We start from the raw sequence: 25,196 nt of genomic DNA, 5'->3' as shown, positions 1-25,196 counted from the left end.
GGAAATATACCTGAACGCATCGTACACTCGAACATACAACAGAGTCTCCATCAAACTTTATTTATTCCCATAGGAAAGGGAAAACATCGATAAAACCCGGGGGAAAGAGATATGATGGGTAAGGAAGTTGGTTATGCAAGGGGAAGGTATTAACATCCTTAACATCCATGGTACTCCATGGGAACCATTTTGATTGTTCTTGCTCGAATATGTGTCATCTAAATATTACTCGCAAAAGAATGAGCAAAAGGAAAATAAATAGATAGAGTGCTCGATGAGGATTGGGGACCTCATGCCTACATATCCTTATAGTGAAATAAGGAATTCATAGCTCTATAGTTCATAGAACTAGTGGTGGGAGGTGAAAATAATTGTGATAAAGGTATGGTCTGAATCAAAGGATAATGTTGTTTGAACTCCAACAAAGAGTGAAATATGAACCCAAGAGTAAAACTGGCGTTGACCAATATGTGGGCTAGCCGGAAGCGTCTGCCACTATATATGGTATAGTCGAAAACAAAGGGAATAAAGTGTTTGGTTTCACAACACATACAACTCTTGGTTCACAAGGAGATACAAGATGGAACTCAAAGAGATAGTGTATTTGGATAAAAGAATAGGGTATATCACATGAAGTGAATAAAGATAGAATATGAATGCATCATGGAGATGGATGGAATGATATGGTAACAATTAAGCTTATGCTCGCCAAGGATTCGCATCCTCGTGCCTATGTATTCTCATTGTGCAATGAGAAAGTTAGAGCATTCGTAGTTCGTGGAACTACAAAAACAAAGAAAAGATAAGGAAGTGTTTGCCTAAGCAACTAGGACTAACAAGTCAAACAACTTCAAGGGTATGATTGAAGTGATGAATACGATAACTTGCACCAACAGAATGGTAATATGGGGACCCATAAAGGCAAACTGACTTTGAACCCAAGACTAAAGGCATATTGGCCGAAAAAGAAGGAATAAAGCGTTTGGTTTGACAACACAAACATATTTTGGTTCACAAGGTTTTGGCCCAAAAGGAGGAATAAAATGTTTGGTTTGACAACACAAACATCTTTTGGTTCATAAAGGTGGACTTTGATTAGGTTGTCCTAAAAGGATGTATATGGGGTCCCAAGAAAGTATTGTTGGATACAACGAACAATATATCACTTGTTGGGGAACAATCAATTTGAAATCAAAGGAGAATAGTATCTTGGATCCATGAAGGAATAAACTATGAACCGAAGAATAAACAGGTGTTTTGGTCAAAAAGAAGGAATAAAGTGTTTGGTTTGACAACACAAACAACTTTGGGTTCACAAGGTTTTGACCAAAAAGGAAGGAATAAATTTTTTGGTTTGATAGCACAAAAATCTCTTGGTTCACCAGGCGGATTTTGATTAGGTCGTCCTAAAAGGATGTGCATGTAATCCAAGGAAAAATGATATGATATCAAAAAGATGGTATTGATTGAATGAAGAAATGAATAAGATATGATACATGAATAGGATAGAAATAAATAAGGCAACTCATGGAGAATCTGAATTCTCCTGCCTACGTATTCTCATCGTGCAATGAGAAAATCAGAGCTTTCGTAGTTCAACCTACTAGGGCTGACATCAAGATGATTGAGGCAAAATAAAGGTTGATTGATAATAGAATACGAAGAAGACTTGACAATCATTAGATATGAACTATACTAAAGTCTATGAGTAAAGGTGAATACGATGAGAAACTGGGTCATGCGTCCGGTACCCAAAGATATCCAGAATGAGTTAATGGAATTCTCCACTCTCATCCATTCTTTACTACTTAAGGCTCGTGGCATGTAATTCTTATCCTAACTTTCAAGTTGTCGGAGAAGAATCTTTGCTGCTCTATGTGATGATGAATGCCTTATCAGTCATTCAATTCACGTTGCATTAAATTTTATGAACAAAGGTGAATACCTTGAGCAACTAGGTTATTCGTCCCATGCCCAAGGATACCTTAGACAAGGATAGGAATTCTCCACTCTCATCATTCTTTGTTGCTTAAGGCTCATGGCATACAACTTGAATTATGATTGATAGTTGTTGATAGAATCTTCTGCTTGTTGCACTGCTACTTTATGAAGGGAGAGACTTGACAATCATATGATTTAAATTGTGCTAAAGTCTATGAATAGAGGTGAATACGATGAGCAACTGGGTCACGCGTCTCGTACCCAAAGATATTCAGAATGAGTTAATGGAATTCTCCACTCTCATTCCTTTTCTATTTATTAAGGCTTATGCCACACAATTTTAACCTTGATTAGCAAGCTCTGGAAGAACCACCTTTGATGTGCTTGAATCGTAGTATAGTTTTTCTTGTACTGATTTGAAGTCTTGAACTTGTGTTTGAATCTTGATCTTTGAATTTTGATATCTTGCTTGAAGTTTTGAGATCCAATATCTAATATAGCTTGAACACAAGGACTTTCTCTATCAAGTGATCAAGGGTCTTTTGATCACTTGAATAGGCTTGGGGAATTGAGCACAATCAAATGATTTAATTGATTAAAGCGTATTTGATTAACTGAATCAATTGGGAAAAAATAGTTGGAAATGGATGCACAACAACCTAAAGGGTTAATTGATCAATCAAAATATCTCTAAAAATCCTAAAACTAGGGGAGCATGCAAATCAAGCGATTTCTAACCTAGGGGCAAAATAGTCATTATTCACAAATTGAATTAATTCCTAATCATGAAATCCTAATTAATATCAATTAAATCCTAAACAATTCTAATTATTCTAAAATTATAAAGGATTATCTAATTCTAAAAAAACATATTAAGCTAATTAATCTCTGATCAAAATTAATCACTAATCAAAACAATATTTCTAACCATTTCTAAAAAATCTATTAAATTAATCAAATCTTTAATATTTCTAAAATCAAATAATGCTAATTAATACCTAAATCCTAAAATCTCTAAATCAATAATCTTAATTAACCTAATTAGACTAAAATTCTAATTATTAACTAATCAAAATTAAAAAGCTACTTACAATCTAAACTATGCAAAGAAGAAGAAAAATCCAAAACAAAAAAGATGAGAATGGGCTTGATGGAAAAAAAGAGGGGTGTAGGCCCTGAACTGAATGCCAAACAACATAGGCGCATGGGCTTTGAGCTGCAGACCCATGGAAATCTATCCCAGCCAATGGGGGTTTAGTGAGTAAGCCTGCCACAATATGGTTCAGCAATTGGCCTAAGGCTCACTGCCAAATCTGGAGCCAACATCAAACAACAAGAAGTATGGATAAGGGTATGTGAATGTGATTGACTCATGCATGCGCAACCACAGTCTTAAATGCACGTGGCCTTGGAAAACTGCTGCAGTGAATGATGATTAATGGACCTAAGTGTTTAAAGCACGTGAAGAAAAAGTTTGAATGAAATCCAAAACGCCCGTTCCTTCCACATCCTTTTTCAACCATTGTCTCTGTCGTGCCAGAGGCTACCTCGACAGCGGAGCTAACCAGAAACCAACAAACTAACCTTCAAACTTATTCCTCTCAACCTCCACCTCCTAAATCTGAACTCTACTTAACCTAATTTTCCTGGAATCGAAAGAATCACAGCGTTTAAATTTCTCAGGTTAGGGTTTTAATTTCTTAAGCCAAACACTACATGTTAGTAACTTAGGCAAGGTGAAAAGGAAGACTCGAGACTAACCTACAGAACAGAGATTTGCTCCGGTCGGAGTCAAATTCGATACAGATGCGGATGAAGACTAACACTGCAAGTAAGCTTCAATTCCCTAGCTCTTGTACTTCGATTGGTCCTTCTTCTTCTTCTTCCCCGATCTCTAGTCTGTAGGCACAGTGTGGTTGTTCCGATCATTTGTGCGCGTGAGTGACAAAGTGGTGATTGCTTGAGATGATTGAGAGTTGTGATGTTGATGAAGAGAGATCGTGAGTGATTCTGAGATGAAATTGCAGAGAGATTAGAGAGTGATTTGGGATTATGAGATTGTGATTTGTGATTCTGATCGATCCCCCGAAACTGGTGAATGATGAAGGTACTTATAGAGGTTGGATTTAACAGAGATCAAACTATGTTAAATCATATTAGCATGAGTTAGTTGGAGATCTCCATTCCATTAGTTTGCTCCGTTAGAAGTTAGTTATAGGATTCAGTTAAGTGTTAGTTTCGATTTGAAGTGTTAGTTAGGGTTAGCTTGAGATTCGTGAGCTGTTTAGTGAAATGATCTACTATTTGTCAGATTTAGAGTTTCAGTTAGTTAAGAGAAGAAAACGAAAAAAAAACAGTTAGTTGATTTCCAGTTAGTGGGAATGTTAGTAGTTAAGCTCAGTTAGTGTCAACTGTTAGTTGAAATGCCATTTGCCAGTCAAAATGTAAACTGTTGATTTTTGCTTGGTCATGATAAGTCCTTATTCTGTGTATGATTATCCTGTTATGAGGTCCTTGTTTGGAATGTTGGAATGGCTGCACTATGAGTTGTTTGCAAAATAGAACTGTAACTGAAGTGGCTTATTATTCCAAATTATTTTTTGTCCAATGGTGCTTCTGCCATACTATCAATATTACTTTCTTTTTTTCGCTGGATTTGAATGATCAATTGATGATGGTTGTGGTGTACTGTTTTGCAGACTTGTAGTTTAGACTTGCTTGATGTATAGCCATTGTTTGTTGTAGGTTGTGAATGGTTAGGTTGTGAGTCATGGTGCTGCAGAATTTTTGCAGGTGTATCATGCATGTGTTGCTTCATGTTGTGTTCTGCAGCATATGTGTAGTACTAATGTCCATTGCATTCATTCTAACTTTCTTCATCATGCCCTGGTTTTGTATGTGTATTCCATTCGTGTTGATGATTTAGGTCTTGGTCCTTACTTATGCAATTCTGAGTTAGACTAACATGGCCTATGTTTGCAACATGTGTGCATGTGTATTCTGACTTTGTGGTTGTATCTCATGCCTTGCCTTATTTTGTAGGAGTTTTATGGAAGAGCAAAGCTTGGCTTTGAAAGAAATGGTGACATGAAGCATGAAGTGCATGATCATGAAGTTGGTGGATGAAGAAATTTGGACTAGGTTCAATTCTTAACTGGTTGGATTTTTGGTCATGAAAAGTGTGGTTGAATATGAATGTTAGGAACTTAGATTAGACATTAGTTCATGCTTGTTTGGGATGGTTTTGTAATTTGTAATGTGTTTTCCATGGAAACTATGTATGAACATGGCTTTCTAAATGAAAGTCTTGAAAGTTTATGGAATTATATGGAAAGTCCCATTGAATTTTGAAATTTGTATGACACTTGAATGTTTGGAAATTGGTTGATTTATGGCTTATGATGAAATCATGTGAGAGGAAATGAAAATAGAAATGAAAGTTGAATGCTGAATGGCAAATACAATGAATTAAAATGGGATTATATTGAATGTTTAGATTTTGAAAGTGAATTGAATGGTTGAAGATTTAGAAATGACTTGGTTTATGTCATGGTTATGTAAGAACAATCATGGTTTAGAATGGTTTATGCACAAGCTTTGGAAATAGACAAAACATGAATCGTAGTTAAAGGTGACCAAGGCTTGAAATGGATCATAGCCTTTGCAATGGACATGGACTAAAGATGAATGGTTTAAAATGACTTATGGAAAATGGTTGACTTTGGTCAAGTAGTTGACCAAAAAGTCAATAGTTGACCAAGGCCAACTGTAGATCTTAAACTAGGTTTTTCTTGTTTGTATGGACTTATGTAGGTGAACATGAACCCTGATTAAAATATAGATGGACCCATAATGATGACCTAAAAATGGTTTAAGAACCTTAATGGATCAAAAACAAACCAAAGCCCAAAAGATCAATGTATTGATGCAAACATGAATCCAAAAATCAATGACCAATGATCCACACCATATGAATATGAGACATGATCTTGAAAGAACCAGAAGGGTGTGTAAGTTTAGTTGACAAGATGTAAGGCAAGAGCCTTCCCTCAATGGACTAGGGGTTCATCCAAACCAAGATCCCAAGTCAAATTCTACTAGCATAAATCTTCAAGCATCTGGGATTAGGTTTCAATAACACATACCCTGCAATCAAGGCCTTTGGGTGGATTAGGATTCTTCCCAATCAAGTCTTCAAAATATGATCCCCAACTAGGGTTTAGAGGTCAAGACAAGCCCCACAAAACAAATCATGAAGCCTTATAACCCAATCACTAGAAAATTAGGGTTTAAACCCTTCTAAAGAGTATCATGATGGATCAAGCTTCACATATCAAATCATTAGGGTTTTGCATCCCCTACAACCAGATGAATATCCAAGATGAGCCTCTAGGGCTTCATCCACTATAAAAACCTAACCTTACAAGCCAAGAACCTTGAATCCACAATGATCAACCCCTAGATATGAATGCATGACTGATGCATATGCATGAAGCATGAAAGTATGTAAATGATTCTCAAGTAATGTGAAAAGGGGAGGGAAAATTTTGGGGTACAACAGCTGCCCCTATTTAATCTTCTTGAACCTGAATGGTCGAATTGCGATAGCTTTTCGGGTATTCAAGGTAGAAGAGGATTAAAGACTGACGTAACTGAAAACTTGCCCGTTAGGTGTGGTCATACTGCTTAGGTACATATATTTTTGATATTATGTGGGAAAATTATAGATGAAGAATATGACATGCATGTTGCATGATGTATGCTTTATTTTCATGATGCATGAGTGTTTCATATGGTTAGACGAATGTCATTCACCGGGTATGTTTTTTTATGCATGGAGGGAACTCCGACTCGTCATCAATTATACCAAAGAAAATGATATTGTGAACACAAAGGGGTATATAAACTGCTACTAGGGATCCACCTGGTCTTGCCGAAGAGCACAAAGATATATGATCTAACCGGGCAGTCATGAAGACAAATGCAGATGTTCAAGCAAAACTTTCAAACTACCGATCATCTTTTTAGGTTCTTCATGAGATTACAGCAATGCATAAAGTTTTCTTTTAGTGTAGCTCTCATTATTCCCCAAAATTCTAGCTTGCAGCGAAGTAGGCTCAAGGAACATAGTCAATGTTGTTATCCCTAACTTTTTCCTGGACATTTTCTATTTTTTCATCCACTGAGATGCTCATTTTTGCCTAAGTTGCCCTTTCGGTTTTTCGACTCAGCGAGCTTTATATTTTTATTTGATCCCTAACTTTTGCATGGAGAATTCATTTTTTGGTCCATCGGGATAGCCATTTTTGCCTTGATTAATCTTGTGAGGATCAATCTTGCGGGCTTTTATCATCATTTCTTTTTAGGCATAATATTTTTTGACTATGTTCGCGTTCACTGGCGACGACAAATCCTCCCCATCCATTGTTGTGAGGATTAGGGCTCCACCTGAGAAAGCCTTCTTAATGACAAAAGGTCCTTCGTCTCGAGGATCTAAGTGAATACCAAAATACCTTTTGAGCATGATTTCCCCTGAACGATACTCACATGGAAGAACTTTCTTATCAAAAGCTTGTTTGAGGCGTCTTTGGTACAACTGACCATGGAAAACAGTCGTCAGACGCTTTTCTTCTATCTGATTAAGCTGCTCGTACCGAGATTGAACCCAATCCGCTTCATCAAGGTTAGCCTCCAAGATAACCCTGAGTGAAGGAATCTCAACTTCAATTGGTAGAACAACCTCCATCCCATATACTAATGACTATGGAGTTGCCCTAGTAGATGTGCGAATCGAGGTCCTGTAATCGTGCAAAGAGAAAGGGAGCGTCTCATGCCAATCCTTATATGTTTTAACCATCTTATGGACAATTCTCTTGATGTTTTTAATAGCTGCTTCTACGACACCATTCATCTTGGGTCGGTATGGTCAAGAGTTGTAGTGCTCGATCTTAAATTCTTTGACAACTCCTTCATCATCTTATTGTTGAGATTGCTGGCATTGTCAGTGATGGTTTCGCTAGGAATTCCGTAGCGACATATTATCTCTTTGTTGATAAATCGAGTAACCACTTGTCGAGTGACATTGGTATATGAAGCAGCTTCGACCCACTTCGTGAAGTAATCAATAGCAACTAGGATGAATCGATGACCATTGGAAGCTTTTGGTTCTATCATCCCAATCATATCAATACCCCACATAGAAAAGGGCCATGGAGACGTCAGAACATTCAATGGAGTTGGTGGCACAAAGATCGTGTCACCATATATTTGAGACTTGTGGCATCTTTTAACAAAGTTGTAACAGTCAACCTCCATTGTTGTCCAATAATACCCAACCTGAAGGATCTTCTTGGCCATGGCATGACCTTTCGCATGTACACCCTCGTAGCCTTCACGTATGGACTTTATGATCGTGCTCACTTCGTGTGTATCCATGCATTTGAGCAATATATAATCATAATTCCTCTTGTTTAACTCATCATCGTTTAAGAAAAACTTGGAAGAAAGTCTTCTCAAAGCTTTCTTATCAGTAATAGATATACCATTGGGATATTGATGTTTCTCCAGAAATGTCTTTGTGTCATAGAACCAAGGCTTATCATCAGGATCTTCCTCGATTCCTAGACAATGTGTTGTTTCATCCATGTGGTCAATATGGATAATTGATGCTTCATTTTTCCACTTAACTTTAAACGTAGATGCCAACATAGCTAGAGCGTCAGCTAATTGATTCTCTTCCCTAGGAATATGATGAAAAGAGATTTCATTAAAGTAGGGTATCAGTTTTCTGATGTGCTCTTTATAAGGAATCAATTTTCTATCCCAAGTTTCCCAATCACCTTTTACCTGTCTGATTTCCAGAGCTGAATCTCCATATACCTCAAGAATCTTGATCCTTAAGTCAATGGTCGCCTCAATACCGTATATACATGCCTCATATTCTTCCATATTGTTGGTGCAATCAAAGCATAATCTAGCGGTAAACAAAAGGTGGAAGCCAGTTGGAGAAGTAATAATTGCGCCTATTCCATAACCACGAGCATTGGAAGCACCATCGAACACGAGCGTCCATCGCGGTCCTGGTTCGGGGTCTGGAATAGGAAATCTCTGACAAACATGATGTCAAACCTCAACGGTTGATAACCCTCCACAGGTAAATATGCAAGGTGGTCAGACAAAATACTCCCCTTTATTGCTTTTAGAGTCACATACTGGATATCATATCCGGTTAACAGCATCTGCCACCGAGCAATTCTACCAGTGACAGTAGGCTTTTCAAATATATACTTTATCATATCCATTTTGGATATCAATAAAGTGGTATGGAAAACCATATATTGTCTCAGACGTCGAGCATCCCAAGCCAAAGCACAATAAGTCTTTTCTAAAAGTGAGTATTTGGTCCCACATTTAGTGAATTTCTTGCTGAGATAGTATATTGCATGTTCTTTCTTTCCCGTGTCATCATGTTGACCTAAAGCACAACCCATAGATTCGTCGAGTACCGTGAGGTACATAATAAGAGGCCTACCAGGAACTGGCGGTATGAGGATTGGTGGTTCTTGCAATTACTTTTTTATTTTGTCAAATGCCACTTGACAATCATCATTCCACACAATTGATTGATTCTTCCTCAATAATTTGAAGATTGGGTCACAGGTAGTTGTTAAATATGATATGAATCTGGAAGTATAGTTGATTCGACCAAGGAAACCTCGGTCTTCTTTTTCTGTTCGGGGAGGTGGCATATGTAAGACCCCAATTTTGACCCTAAGATCCCTCATGTAATTCCATCATAAGCATTAGCATTGGGATCATACCTTAGCATCCTCCTAACCCCTTTTCATTGGGTTTATTTTCGGAAAGATCACCAAGCACTATGTGATTGTATCATACTTATATATCATCATTTTACTAACCAAAATCCAAAAATATGTCTTTGTATTTGCCTAACTCTTTTGTAGGTAGGGTGTGATCTCATTGATTCATCAAGATCACATCTAGGGTTTGAGACCCTCATGAACAAAGAGCACAACCAAGAATTGATCCAAGAATGGTTATGAGCATCATATATGAGTCCCAATGTTCTCTACATGTTATATTGATCAAGGTTTCTTCAAGAGTTTGAGGGTGATTTGTCTTGGAAATCCTAGTTTGACTGGGTATCTTGAGTAACTTCTCCAACAAGCTATCTCACCAATTGATCAAATTTCTCAAGGGACACTTCATATTTCATCATCTTATGCATATATGATCTACCATGAGCCAATAAAGTCAAGAGGATTGAAGGTTATCAAGTTGGTTGATGGTGGTTGGCCAGATGAATTCATCTAATCAAAACTGGGTCTCCCTAGATCATATCTCCTACAATTTTCACCATATGAAAATTATTCCAAGATAAAAATTACTCTAAATGACATTCCAAACAACTTTCATGTTGAGATCTAGAGCTAGTTTTGCTTGGAAAATCATTTTCTATGTTGAAACATTATAGGTCATTTTGTCTAAACCCTAATTTGAAAGTCAACTTCCCAAGGCCATAACTTGCTCAATTTTTGTGAGATGGAATATTTACAAGTTGAACAATCAAATTAAATGTGTCTACTTAAACTTTTATGTTTGGAGTGGGATCTAATTCAACTTTTTTGAGCATGTGATATGAGGCTACATTATAGGTCACTTTTGACCTATACCATTGATCAAGTGATTTTTCCAAACTTCAAAAATGCATAACTCTATCATTTCAAATACAAATGAAATGAAATTGGTGACCACTTTTAAGGTATTTGAGATAGCTACAACTTTGATGAAGACACAATTATCATTTGAAGCTCCTATAAAAAAGTTAAGTAAGGTGGAATATTGAGACATATGGCTTGACACTTAGAAAATTTTTGATATGTCAAATTTTTCCAAACTTACACCTAAATTTCTCCAAGTTCCAAGCTCCAAATGAAAAAGTGTTCAACATAAAACTTGTTCCTCTTGATCTCACCTTTCCAAAGAGCTCAAATTCATTCATTTTGGACATGAAATGCATAGGTTGCGCATGGCTTAAACAAGGTGACATCACTTGGCAAGGGTCAAACTTCAAACATCAATGTACATTTTCCTTGCTATCCAAGCTTACTTCAACACATCCGATATGCAACTTTGGACCTCAAGCAATCATTTCATGGGCCTATGCGCGCCCATGCACCATTACATCGCCATTTGCCAAAATTGGAAAGTGAAAGTGAATGTGCAATTATCAACCAATTCAGCTATAAATAGAGCTTCAATTGCTCAGAATTTGATACACATTGGCGCCAGCTTTGATCCCCCATTGAAAACCCTCACTTCTCAAAGGATAACCCTGATAAGTTCGTTTAAATTTGAGCTTGAATCTCCACTGTTTTGGAATTCAATTCTCCAGGAATCCATTGCTTTCTAACCATTCAATCCTTCTCTTGTAAGCAAGTGGAGTGAGACCAAGCACAAGTAAGATCAAGATCCATCGAATCTAGACCTTCATTGAAGGTATTTTCCAAAAATTTTAAACTCTTCGATTCTCTCAAATTCTTGCTCAATTCTATTGATTCTTTGGCTGTCTAAAGTCCTACCAATGTAGGCAAGAAGATTGGGTTGCTTTGAGGTCAAATCGAAGCAACTCAGTTCATGTACCTCAAATTTCAATTCCACATATCTCTTAATATATTTGGAATTGGAGTGAATGGAGGTCAGATTCGAGCTCAGTGCCATTTTTTCTCCAAGATCATGTCCTTGTTTTTCTTTATGACCGGAGCTCTGGCTCTGGCGATGACTTGGCAAGGCTTTGAACCACAGGATCCATCCCTCACGTTCTAATCCTAAGCGTTGGTTTTGAATACCATATTTGCAGCGCTGTTGACTAATGTACATGTTGAACACGCACTAGGGACCATCAGATCTACCACCTTAATTAATGAGGGAGATCTGATGGTCCACGTATTTTTGATTATCTGAATTTTTATTTTTATTGCATTATTTTCAATAATTCATATTAAATTCAATATTAATCCAAAAAATATGGGACTTTCACCAAAAAAATTCAAAATTTTTTCTCTTTCATATTCTGAATTAAAATTATTTTTTAGATCATTATTAATATTTTTCATGAATTAATTGATTTTGCATTTGTTTTAAATTGTTTAAAATATTTTTAAGTGTTCAAAAATTATGAAATTTTTTCTCCAAGGTCCTTTGACCTTGTTTGACCTATGATAAATCTCATGGCCATTTCTTTGGTGTTTTGATGAGATTTTAGGAATTGGACAAAACATATTTGATTTAAATGCACTATTTTATTATTTTTAATTGAATAAATGTCAATTAAATTTTGTTGACCATTTGTATTGACTTGTTTGAGTTTGCTTATTGTTGTTAGGCCTTGGTCAAGGTTGATTTGACTTTGTCAAGTTAATATCATTGGATTTAGGGGATTGATGGAATGTACATTCCATCTCCCAAAATGAATGGATGATATTAATTTGGTAAAAGTCCTCCTTTGACCAATTTGTGATTTCAGTCATCCCCTTCCCTCTGTGTAACCAACCCCCTTACTTGTGATCTCTGACTTTTATTAGTTTTTATTTGAAAACTTCTTACTTTTAGGTTTTGTTCGTACTTTTTCCCTTTTCCCTTGGAAACAATAAAAGCGCGGCGGCGACTCTTGTTAATTGATCTCTAGCTTGTCAATAGCTTGATGATCATGAATTTCCCGCTACAGAAATTAAGTGGCGACTCTGCTGGGGAGTAGTCTCCAGTGGGTTTAGCCTACTTTTTGTGTGAATATATTTATATATATGTGATGTTTGTATATATGTATGTGTGATATAATATGCTTGTTGTGCTTGGTGATCTATGAGTGGTGAGATAAGTTCTAACCCGAACTTGAGTGCAATTAAGATAAGAGGATGGTATAGTCATGTTCGACTTGTGTGGAGTAGTCCTTAACAAGTTGGCTTGAGATCCATCTGCTCAGTGGAGACTCCTTTGGATTTGGAAATGTCACACAAGTATTTATGGTTAGGCATTACTATTTCTAATTGGGTCTGAGAAGCTAAGGACCTTAGAACATTTAACCCATCTTGGCCTATTTAGGACATAGTGCGAAAACTGTTCAAGTGTAGACTTGATAACAGTTGTTACACGATACTACACTCAGACGAGTTTCTCTTAAGAATATTATGGGTCGATGAGTCAATCATCTTAACCTGTAATATCTGATAGATGGAATTAAGACTCTGGGAACTTTTTAGAACATGATCTACAGGTTTTTATCCTTAGTTCACTTCTTTGGGGATGGTTCTTACCCAGACTCCATGCTCATGACTTGCAACAAACCCTTGATTCTTGGTTGATCCGATCAAGTCTTGTCAATATCAATGGAACTTGGGTGTTGATAAGGTGTAAACCATAATCCACCAAAATGGATGATTGATCTTGACAATGACTTGATTCATCCCTTGACCTTTGTTTGCCTTGTGTGTGATCCCTTATTTGTGATTGTTTCATTCATGCATTCATGTGCATCATAACATTCATTACACGAAAATTTCAAGGAACTAAGGTATCATTTGCAAATATTTTCAGACCATGGATTATGGACGAAGGAACACTAAGAAGTACAGTTTCAGATGTCCCGACTTGAAAGAGTTAAGGAAGCTAACATCTTTTGTATTAGATCCCTTAGACTTCAAACAACGTCATGGGAAGCTTTTGTCCATTTTGTCTGCTGATGTGGTTGAAGGACTTTTGAGTGTGCTAGTGTAGTTCTATGATCCTCTCTACCATTGTTTCACTTTCCCAGATTTTCAGCTTATGCCTACCTTGGAGGAGTATTCTCATCTTTCGGGGATACCTGTTTCTAGTAGAGTGCCCTTTAGTGGATTGGAGGAGATTCCCCGATCTAATCTTATTGTTGAAGCTCTTCACTTAAAGAAGTCTGAGATAGAGGCTCATTGGGTGAAGAAAGGGGGGTATTTGGGTTGCCATCTGTTTTCCTCATCAAGGAAGCTACCACTTTTGCTCAAGCTGGTAGTATGGACGCTTTTGAAGCTATCTTTGTGTTGCTCATCTATGGATTAGCTTTGTTCTCTAACATTGATGGTTTTGTTGATGTTAACGCCATTAGACTTTTCTTGATTGGGAATCTTGTGCCTACTTTGTTGGGTGATATGTATTTCTCTTTGCATCTAAGGAATTCTAAGGGTGGTGGAACGATTGTCTGTTACATTCCTCCTCTGTACAAGTGGTTTATTTCGCACTTGCCTCAGACGCATGCCTTTATGGAGAACAAACAATGTCTACGGTGGTCTCAGAGACTTATGTCTCTCACTAATGATGATATAGTTTAGTGTGATCCGTCTTTAAGCAGTTTGGAGATTATTGATAGTTATGGTGAATTCTCTAATGTGCCTCTCATTGGTACACAAGGAGGAATTAACTACAACCCTGCTTTGCCTCGTCATCAACTTGGGTTCCCCTTGAGAGATAAACCTAATAACATGTTGTTAGAAGGTCTTTTCTATCAAGAGGGTAAAGATCCCCAACATTTGAAGCAGAAGATTGTGCATGCTTGGCATAATGTGCATAGGAAAGGAAGATCCGAGCTTGGCCCGTGCAATTGTGTAGCTTTGGAAGCTTACACTCTTTGGGTGAAGAAGAGAGCTATGGAGTTGAAGATGCTTTATCCTTGTGAAAGACCTGTGTCTATGGTTATGGTTGAGCCATTAACTCTCCCTAACCAAGATGTAGAGGAGTTGGAAGACGCGCTCGTCAAGATGAAGCAAGAGAAGGATATGTGGGAAGAGCATTTCCATGCTTTGAGCAAGAAGCATGAAGAGTTGCAGTTGGAGTCTAAGGAAAAAGATGCACTGATTGAGCTACTTGAAGATCGAGTGATGAAGAGACAGAGAGAGCCAGAGGTTTCATCTTCTAGCCTGCCTCAGCCTTCCGTTGCTTGGAAGAAGATTGTTGACCAACTTGTCCTTGAGAAGACTCAGATGAAGGCTTCTTTTGAGACCGAGATCCGTCGCATTCGAAGGAAGTACGCGCCTTCATCCAGATCTTCTGACATTGTTGTTAGGGATCCTTAGGATGACTAATCTCCTTTTCTCTTGTATTTTTATTTTGGTTTCTAAAATTGTACTCAGTGTAATCCTTCCAATTTATATAAACAAAAAGAGATTTTTTTGGTCATATCAAGTTGTTGCAATTGCCATTTAAATATTATATTTTTGCAAATGATATAGTAAGTTCCTTGAAAAATAAAAAATAATCAAGCATTGCATTTCATACATCATATGCATAAGCAGGTTTTCACCAGATGCCTGATTGGTGTTTCTTCTGTGCTTTAGCCAAGCTGACTCACCGGTACAATACCAGAGCCAATCATCAGAAAATTATGGAACATTTAGAGCAAGAGAACAGAGAGCTGAAGGACGAGATCTCCTGACTGACTACCATGATGGAGTCAGTTCTTGCTGCTCAGAGTCAAGCTTCTCCAACGCGTGCAACTCCTCCCGCGAGGACTGTTACTTCAGAGATGGTTACCTCTACCGTGCCTGCTGCTACCGCCCACTTCGCACCAAACCTGCCTGCCGGATTCCCGTGGGGAATGTTGCCTAACTTTGTGCTAGAAGGCTTTGCGCCTACTTTTGCTTCCATGCCGGCATCTAGCCCGGTCATGTCCGTGCCACCTCCCGTCTGAGGGCCCGGATGTTTATGAAAATATAGACAAGATGAAAGATCGATTTCTTGAGTTGCGCAAGGAATTGAGGACGCTGAGAGGTAAAGATTTGTTTGGGAAGAGTGCTGCTGAATTGTGCTTGGCACCCAATGTTAAAATCCTGGTGAAATTCAAAGTGCCTGACTTTGAAAAATATAAGGGGAACTCTTGTCCGCTCAGTCATCTTGTGATGTATGCCCGCAAGATGTCAACTCAGACAGATAATGACCAATTTCTTATTCACTACTTCCAGGATAGCTTGACTGGTGCTGCACTCCGTTGGTATATGGGGTTGGATAGTGCAAGCATCCGCACTTTCAACGACTTGGAAAAGGCTTTTGTGAAGCAATACAAGTATAATGTGGATATGGCGCCGGATAGAGGCCAGTTGAGGTCCATGTCTCAGAAAGATAAAGAGACATTCAAAGAGTATGCGCAGAGATGAAGGGAGTTGGCCGCCCAGATCACTCCTCCTTTGGAGGAGAAGGAGATGATAAAGATCTTCTTGGAAACCCTGAGTTCATTTTACTATGAACGCATGATCGCTAGTGCCCCCAGTGATTTTACCGAAATGGTAAATATGGGAATGAGACTTGAAGAAGGGGTCCGTGAAGGACGTTTGTCAAGAGATGAGGCGTCAACGAGTAAGATGTGTGACAGTAGTTTCAGCAAGAAGAAGGACAGTTAGACAAATGCAATTTCTAGTGAGAGGCAGAGGAGGCCTCAGATTAGAAGAAATTCACCACCCCGTCAACATCATCATCATCAAGTATCATCAGTAATTCCGGTATTTTCTAATCAACAAGCAACACCAATTCAACAACAACAACATCAACGTCAACAACAACAACCGCAACAAAGAATAAACACCTACAACAACAACAATATCAACAACAATCATCAACAGCAGAATTTCGAGAGGAAAAAGGTCTCTTTTGACCCAATTCCTATGTCGTATGCAGAGATGTAGCCATCTCTAGTTCTCAAGAACTTGATTCAACCGAGGAACCCACCGCAGATCCCAGAACCACTTCCCTGGTGGTATAAACCTAAGCTCCGATGTGCTTTTCATCAGGGTGCACCCGGGCATGATATTGAAAACTGCTATCCACTGAAGTACGAGGTGCAAAAGCTTATAAAGAGTGGTATGGTATCCATTGAGGACCGCGCGCCGAATGTGAAAGCTAACCATTTTCCCGATCATGGGAATTCTTCAGTGAATATGGTGGACGGTTGTCCTGGAGAATTCAAGGTTTTTGATGTCCAGTTTATCCGAAGATCTTTGGTGCAGATGCACAAAGATATTTGTTTGGTGAATGACTGTGAACATGACCATGATGGTTGCGTTGTGTGTAGTGTGAACCCAATAGGGTGTGATGTGGTGAAAAGGGACATCCAGCGTCTGATGGATGAAGGCATGATCCAGATTGTTCAATCCCGTCATATAGATGACGATGTCAATGTCATAGTGCCTGTTTTCAAATAGCAAGAGCGGTTGCTAATTCAGTATGATAGCAGCAACAACAGTAATGTCAACAATAGATCAGTATCGTCGTTGGTAATACGGTTAGCGGGCCCAGTCCCGTATTCATCTGATAAGGTTGTACTGTACCAATACAATGCTACGATGATAAACAATGGTCAAGAGGTCCCGTTACCTACGACCAGTTCAGTGGTGAGCATTGTCGATGTTATGAAGATGACCCGCAGTGGTCGAGTGTTTGGACCGGTGTTCTCGGAGAAAAATAAGAAACAAGTGTTGGTAAGAAGGCGGAGGTGCCTAATGTAAATCCAGTTGGTTGTTCAAAAGATAAGTCTGGTGAATCCAGCAACTTGAAAACCAACGATGATGATGAGGTACTCCGATTGATTAAAAGGAGTGAATTTAATATGGTTGAGCAGTTGCTCCAGACCCCCTCGAATATTTCCATGTTGTCTCTGCTTTTGAATTTCGAAGCGCACAGAGAAGCACTGCAGAGAGTTCTTGAACAGGCATATATTGAGCAGGATGTTACTGTGGATAAATTTGATCATATTGTGGCTAACATCACTTCATGCAACAATTTGAGCTTTTGCGATGAAGAACTCCTGAGGAGGGAAGAAATCATAATCTGGCTTTGCTTATTTCAATGAACTGTAAGGAAGATGCTTTGTCAAATGTGCTTGTTGACACCGGTTCGTCACTGAATATGCTTCCGAAGTCAACTTTGTCAAAGTTATCTTACCAAGGAGCTCCCATGAGATATAGTGGGGTAATTGTCAAAGCCTTTGATGGCTCGCGCAAGACGGTAATTGGAGAAGTGGACCTTCAAGTCAAGATAGGTACGAGTGATTTTCAGATTACTTTTCAAGTAATGGATATCCACCCGGCCTACAGCTGTTTATTGGGAAGGCCATGGATTCACGAGGCAGGGGCTGTTACCTCCACTCTGCACCAGAAGCTCAAATTTGTCAAGAATGACAAGTTAGTGATAGTTGGAGGAGAGAAAGCGCTATTGGTTAGCCATCTGTCATCTTTCTCCTATGTGGAAGCTAAGGATTGATGCGGTGTTTCGCAAGTATACGAACGCGTCAGAGTAATATAAAAGATTGTCGAATCCACAGAGACCAAGTGTCAATCTATCGTTATCTATTGTTATGGTGTTTATCAAAGGCAATCAAAATAGGTGTTTTTGGAGTGTGCAATGAAAAGTAAAGTGTTGAATAAAGATTAATTAATAAAGACAGGGTCGAATGTAATTCACGTAATCAATTAATAATCCAAGTACTTGCTAATAGAATTACTTATGGGCAGTGTTTCCTACTTTGAAAAGAACTAATTTAACAGGAACTGTCGCTTTCGCGTATTCAGAACCGAGTTGTACTCCGTAATCAAACCCTCTTATTGTCACTTATAAAAAGGCGCGCATTGCGTTAGAGTAGTAAACCTATTTTTAAGAAATATAGTATCTTGACTAAGTTGAAAGTATTATAACCTGGATTTCTTAACCAAAAGAGGTTCTCACGAACCAGACTCTAAACTTATAAACGCGTCCGAAAATAGTTTTAAAAACTCTTTTCTTCTTAAGTTAAAAACTCCTAATGAACTAAACAAAGCGCTTTCGCTGTTTTTGAAATAGTTAAAAACAATTAAGTTTAAAAAGACGTTGGACGGCTTTCGATCTTACCCAACGGAAATTAAGTGCGGGAAAACTTAAGTTGAAAGTTAAAATAACCCTTAAGTGTTTCTACGAACAATTGTACGGATTATCGGTTCAATTACGATCCTTATATTCTAACCTTATAAATTTAGTTAGACATGGTAAAGTAAAAGTGCATTAATTTAAATAAAATTAGTGCGAGTGCGGAATTTAAATAAAAGTAGTGCGAGTGCGGAAAGTAAATAAAAGTAAAGCGAGTGCGAGGAAATAAATAATTTAAAGCGAGTGCTAGGAAATAAATAATTTAAAGCGAGTGGGAGGAAATAAATAATTTAAAGCGAGTGCGAGGAAATAAATAATTTAAAGCGAGTGCGAGGAAATAAACAAAAGTAAAGCGAGTGCGAGGAAATAAACGAAAGTAAAGCGAGTGCGAGGAAATAAATAATTTAAAGCGAGTGAGAGAAAATAAACAAGATAAAGACAAGTAATAAAAACCTGCTCCAATCGGAGGGTTGAATAAATTGCAAAGCGGAAATGAAAATGGCGGCAGGATTAACTTCCTTCCAAAGTGCTCCAAACTCGACTACAGACTCTACAACAGACTTGATTACACAATTGTGGTAACACTCCAATGCGAAGTGATTACCACTTTAAAATACTGAATATATGCCTAAGTGAAACAAAGTTGCTCTGAGTTTGCCTTTGTTCTAAGTTTGGATGATTGTAAAAGTGATTTCGAGTTTCTATTTATAAGCAAGTAAAAAGATGGAAATGACAAGGATGCCCTTCAACTTGAAAATGGGAAGGAAAACTTTTCCTCTTGTGGCGCCCGCCACAAGGCCATGGCGCCCGCCACAAGGCCAATCTGAGGCGCCTTAGTGGAAGTAATGGGGAACGTGGCAGTTGAGGGAAGTTGAGCTTGAACACGTCATGGCAGGGTCTATGGCGCCAGCCATGGGGTAGGCCACAAGTACAAAATGCTGAATTTTAGGGTTTTTAGCTCTTTTTCACTCCTTTTCTCGATTGGAGCTCCGATTAAAGCAAAAACCTGAAAACAAAGGAAAATATAGCAATAACATAACAAAATAACAATAAAACAACTAGAATGCATGTGAAATCGGAGTCGAAAATACGGTAAATTTCAGTGTTATCAAACTCTCCCACACTTAAACCTTTGCTTGTACTCAAGTAAAACATTAAAAAGCCCATAAAAGAAAATTTTGTGTAAACGTGTGCTTCAGGTAAAAATTCTAAGTTCAAGTCGGGATGCAGTGATAGGTACTAACTCGGTGAACTAAGGGTATCATGGTGACACTAATCCACAAATACGGACATAAACTTCATTCCTATATTAACCAACCCATATTATCCCACAATACCTAGGCCTGCCTCTTCATCTCTTTTTGTGTCCTTTTCATTCAGGCGCAATCACATTAAGCCTGTTATCCGTACATGTTTCATAGTAGAGTGGCCTGTTAGTGACTATGATCTGAGCATGGGGTTTCTGGCACATAAATATGTGTAAACCCTTTTATTAGACCCAACTGTAGTTGTGGGGGATCGAATTGTAATCCGCCCTACCGAGTTCAGTGCCAGATACCTCTGAACCAACTAACAGTGGGTAAGTTTTTCATTTTCCTTTTCTTTTTCTTTTTTCTTTTGTTTGTAGCAAATTTTTACAATTCTTTGGTTTAAATGACTTTGTGAGGGTCACCTATCCCGAAGTTGCGTTTTTGCTTTCTTTTGTTTTTTTATTTTGTTTTGCTGGATCATTCACTTATTTGCATCGGTCCCCTATGTAGAGGATGCGTAGGCCGGAGCTGACTGCTGAGATAAACTACTGAGGACTTATACGAAAATGATGATTAAGGCCATGGTATATGGGGTTTCGGGAGTGGTTCCTATATTCACGAAGTCTATGGTGCTAAAATAATACTGATGTTTCGCAAAGTTCTCCCAAGTCACCGTATCCTTACTCAAAACATGTCTTTAAAACCTGAAAACTTTCGGAATAACACTATTTTCTTTTGCAATTTTTTTTTCGGTGGGGCTAAAGGTATGGGGAGGTAGGATTGTACTAAAGATCTACTATATTTGGTGACTCTTCAGACTCATGCATTATACTAAAAAGCAAAATAAACAACTAAAAGGAAATAAACTATCTAAAAATAGCAAAGAAAAAGCGATAAAGGAAAAAACGAGAAAAACAATAAAGAAAAGACGATAGAGTCTCCTCCCACACTTAAATCGAACGTTGTCCCCAATGTTTCGAAATAAGATAAGGGAAGAGTTACATGACAACCTATTGCTGACCACTAGTGCCCTCGCCATCCTGAGGTGGACGACGGGATCGGGTACGACGACGGTCTCTCTGATCCATCCTCGCTTGCAGGGCATCCTGAGCGGTCCTCACCTCTCGAAGGTTACCCATAATGGAACCTTGAGTGGCTTCAATGAGTGCCATGTGTCTCTGGTGGTAGTGTTGCTGACGGGCTTGTGTATCTGTGATCGTTTGCAGGGACTGTAGAACAGTGTCGTAGGGCCTGTCTGTCCTCCGCCGCGACTCTTGCATGAAGCTCATGTTATTCGCTAGCTGTTGTTGGATGGTAGAGAGTAGGTCGTCACGCATTTGCTCTCTAGCCATGTGGTCAGGCCAAATCTCCTCTGTAATATAAAAGCCAGGAGTGGTACCTGCAGAAGAAGAAGATGGTGCGGTGTGTGGTGGTGAAGGATGATGGGGGGACACATGGGGTACGGGAGATCTCTCTCTCTCCGATCATATTCATCATCAGTGTCATGTCCCGCCTCATTAGGAATGTTAGGAGGAAGAGGACCCAAAACAGGTGGAGCATCTAAAGCGTAGGTCCAATTCCTTTCATCTCGTACATCTGTACGTCTTGTGCATGGTAAAACAACAGATGGGATGGATACACCATGAACCATAAGCATATAGCCTCCTTCTCTCCTCAAACGGAAAAATTTCATGTCTCTCAGAAATTTTAGGTTAATTGTGCGAGGAGGTAAAGGGTCTAGGGTAGCCATCTCATTGTTCAGGTTAAGCGCCTGAGCAATAGATGTAATCAATCCACCAAAAGAAATCGGTCCCGCTTTATTCAAAGTTAAAGTCATATGAGCAAGAATGAACGGGACCGAATTAATTCGTCTATTTGTGAGGCTTCCTTGCAAAAATAGAAGCTCTCTAGCATTAACCTTATTTGGATTCTCCCGGCCAAAAATAGTGCATGCCAACAGATATCTAAAAACTCTGATGGTCGGGTTTTGGATAGTTGAGGCAAGAACTCCTTCAAAGGAGTTTATGGAAGTGTTTGATAAACGCTCCCAGAAGGAAAATACCTCAACTGACCACTCTGAATCCAAAGGGGCCTCACAAATAGCACCGTCCCCATGAGGGATTCCTAACAAGCTGGCTAGTTCGTCGGTACTGAATTCATATTCAACAACAAACATTCTAAATCTGACAGTACCAACTGTGCTAGCAGTGTTAGGGTTAACAATATAAATTAAGGAACTCAAGAATTCAATTGTCAATCGCTCATAGGTGGGTTCTTTACTGGAAAAGAAATTATGCAAACCTAAGTTATCTAATAAATGAAATATGCTATGATAGATACCTAAAGTGTAGAGACAGTTTTCGTCAACATACCTTGTCGGGAGGATCTCCCGATTTTGCAACCATTCGATAATTTTTCTTTGTCTATCCCCCGATTTCCCTCCTCGAAGAATGAATCCATTAAACTCCATTTGTGTAGCTCTTGAAAAGTGACGAAGAAGATGAAGTGGAATGTGAAAAGGTTGGATTTTTACGAAATCCGACGGATGAAAATGGAAATGGAAATCGGAAAAATGATTTGTATGGTGTGGGGATCAGAAAGGTGTGAGCTTTTTGTGGGTTCAAGGATGTTTTTCCAAGGTGAAAAAATGGGTTTGGAAGGTTGTAAGGTGTGAAAATGGTGAAGAAAGGGGTTCTGCCCCGACCTTTCACAGACGATGTGGCGGGCGCCACAAGGCAAAATCTGGCTGGGCCGGATTTTGGTCCTTTGGCTTGGGCTTCTCTTTGTCTTTTGGCTTTGAGGGGTCCGGATAACATTTGTCTTGTGATTTTCCTAGCATCATTGACTTGCATAATTTTTTAAAAGTAAAAATAAAAATGAAAATGAAACAAAAATTAAATATTAGACTAATAAATAAATAAATAACTGAAAATAAAAAAAATGCACATAAAACAAACATAAGACATATATAGATAAAAGTAGAAATATCAATGTATAGACGTAGTTTATATAATATTCCAAATGCGATAATATAAGATGAGTTATGTAAATACGAGAAATATAAAAAAAAAGATAAAATAAGATGAAATGGTGAGATCATATAGTAGGGATGTCGTCTTCCTGAGAGGATCCACAGAGCATGGCTACCTCCTGCCTGAGCTCTGCGATCTCCTGATATAGACAGTCGGGTTCAGTAGCATGGGTGAGATCAGACACTCCCATCTGTAAAGTGAGGTCAACCACCTCCTGTCTAAGCTCTGCAATCTCTCTACGACACTCAGCAATCTGAGTGCGGATGTCGGGGGTCTGCAATGAAAGATTATTAGAGAAAACAGTGATCCTGGGAGATGGTGGTGTAGGCGTGTATTCAGCAGTGGGTGGTGATCTCGGCTCCTCGACAGTCTCTCCTTGGCCCTCTAGAGCATAACTCCAATTCGCTGGATCATGCACACTGGTCATCATAGGATCTGGCAGTGTGAAATAATGGATAGCCTCGCTGTCGACCAGCAATCGGAACTGACATGGGTGGAAAGAGGCTCTCCTCATCCACCCTCTGGTCGAACAGAAGTCGATGTCCATGGTAGTGTACCCACAGTAGATCCGGAGATGTGATAGCTTGCGAGACAGACCTAAAGCGACAGCAATCTATGTGATGATTTCGCCCACATGGATGACTCTTTGGTAGATCTGGAGACACCGCTGAGACTATATAAAAAAAAGTTCCCACATGCTACTGGGCGAGACTGGGATGCACAAAATAGTAGGAAGATCTCCTCTTCACTCAGTAATGTCTCTGCATCCGGCCTTCCCAGGAAGGAATGTGTCAATATCATCTGAAAGTATCTAAAGGTGGGGTTATGTATAACATGAGATAGCTGCGTAGATGGATCCTGACTTCCGCCACCTGAGATATTACTCCAAAACTTCTCAACCTCCTTACCCAGAAAATATCCCATAGGTGTCTCCAGGATAGCATCAGGAGTGGTCTGGAAACCCAGTAGGTCGCCAAACTCTTTCTGGATGAAAGAGTACTCAACACCAAAGAGCCTGAAAGCAGCATACCCATCTGGTCCAGAGTATGAGTCATAGTCGAATGAACTCAGGAACTCCAATGTCAGATTCCTGTAGGTGTTAGTCAAGTCATCAGCAAACTCGTCCCAGTGAAGCTGGTGGCTAAGGAATCAGATACTCAACTCGATACCCAGTGCCTCCCTACAGTACTGATCAGGATAACGTGTGGGTGCCATAGGGCGCTGATACAGAGCGATGTAGCGCTCTCTCTGAGCATTATCTCTATAGGCCACGTGCATGTCATTGAAATCCTGCATCCTGTAAAAGTTAAGAAAGTGATCCTGAAAGTGCAAACCATTCAAATTTTAGTCTCAATGCAAAATATGATAAAATAAAATAAAACTAAAATTAAATAAATGCGAAAAAGTAAAATGAAAGAAAAACCATGGGTTGCCTCCCACGCAGCGCTTGGTTAACGTCATTAGCTTGACGATTAGAGTTTATACACCTGTAGTAGTAGGAATTGGTGGATCAATCAGGGTGTGGCTTTAGTAGTATGCTGGAATGTCTCCTCCTTCGTAGAGCTTCAGTCTTTGTCCATTTACAATGAATGGACTACATGTTTCGTTCTTGATTTCTACGGCTCCAGATCTCAGAATCTTGAATACTTCGAAAGGACCAGTCCATCTTGAACGTAGCTTTCCATGGAAGAGTCGTAACCTAGAGTTGAAAAGGAGAACATGATCGCCTATATTGAAGTTTTTCTTTACTATTCTTTTGTCGTGATAGGCTTTTGTCCTCTCTTTATATATTTTTGCATTCTCGTAGGCAGATTGCCTAAGTTCTTCTAGTTTATGAATGTCTAGGGTACGCTTTTCTCCAGTGGCTAGGTAGTCTAAATTCAAAGAATTAATGGCCCAATAGGCCTTATGCTCTAATTCGAACGGTAAGTGACAGGATTTTCCATAAACTAGTTGGTAAGGAGTAATTCCTATAGGGGTTTTGAAAGCGGTTCTATAGGCCCATAATGCTTCTTGAAGCTTCTGAGACCAGTCTCTCCTA

The 25,196-nt window shown here is 38.9% G+C and overlaps 1 long non-coding RNA gene across 1 annotated transcript; it reads left to right on the top strand.

Annotated features, from left to right (window-relative positions):
* The first annotated feature begins 3,153 nt into the window (after nucleotides 1-3,153).
* On the top strand, nucleotides 3,154-5,294 carry LOC127105673 (uncharacterized). Its single transcript, XR_007795102.1, has 2 exons — nucleotides 3,154-3,772; nucleotides 4,984-5,294. It is a non-coding gene; the product is annotated as an uncharacterized LOC127105673 (long non-coding RNA).
* The last annotated feature ends 19,902 nt before the right edge of the window (nucleotides 5,295-25,196 follow it).

The sequence above is a fragment of the Lathyrus oleraceus genome, chromosome 7 (assembly GCF_024323335.1).
Source record: "Lathyrus oleraceus cultivar Zhongwan6 chromosome 7, CAAS_Psat_ZW6_1.0, whole genome shotgun sequence".
Lineage (NCBI taxonomy): Eukaryota > Viridiplantae > Streptophyta > Magnoliopsida > Fabales > Fabaceae > Lathyrus > Lathyrus oleraceus.
The sequence above is the reverse complement of the archived record's forward strand: the minus strand, read 5'-3'. Positions and strand labels throughout refer to the sequence as shown.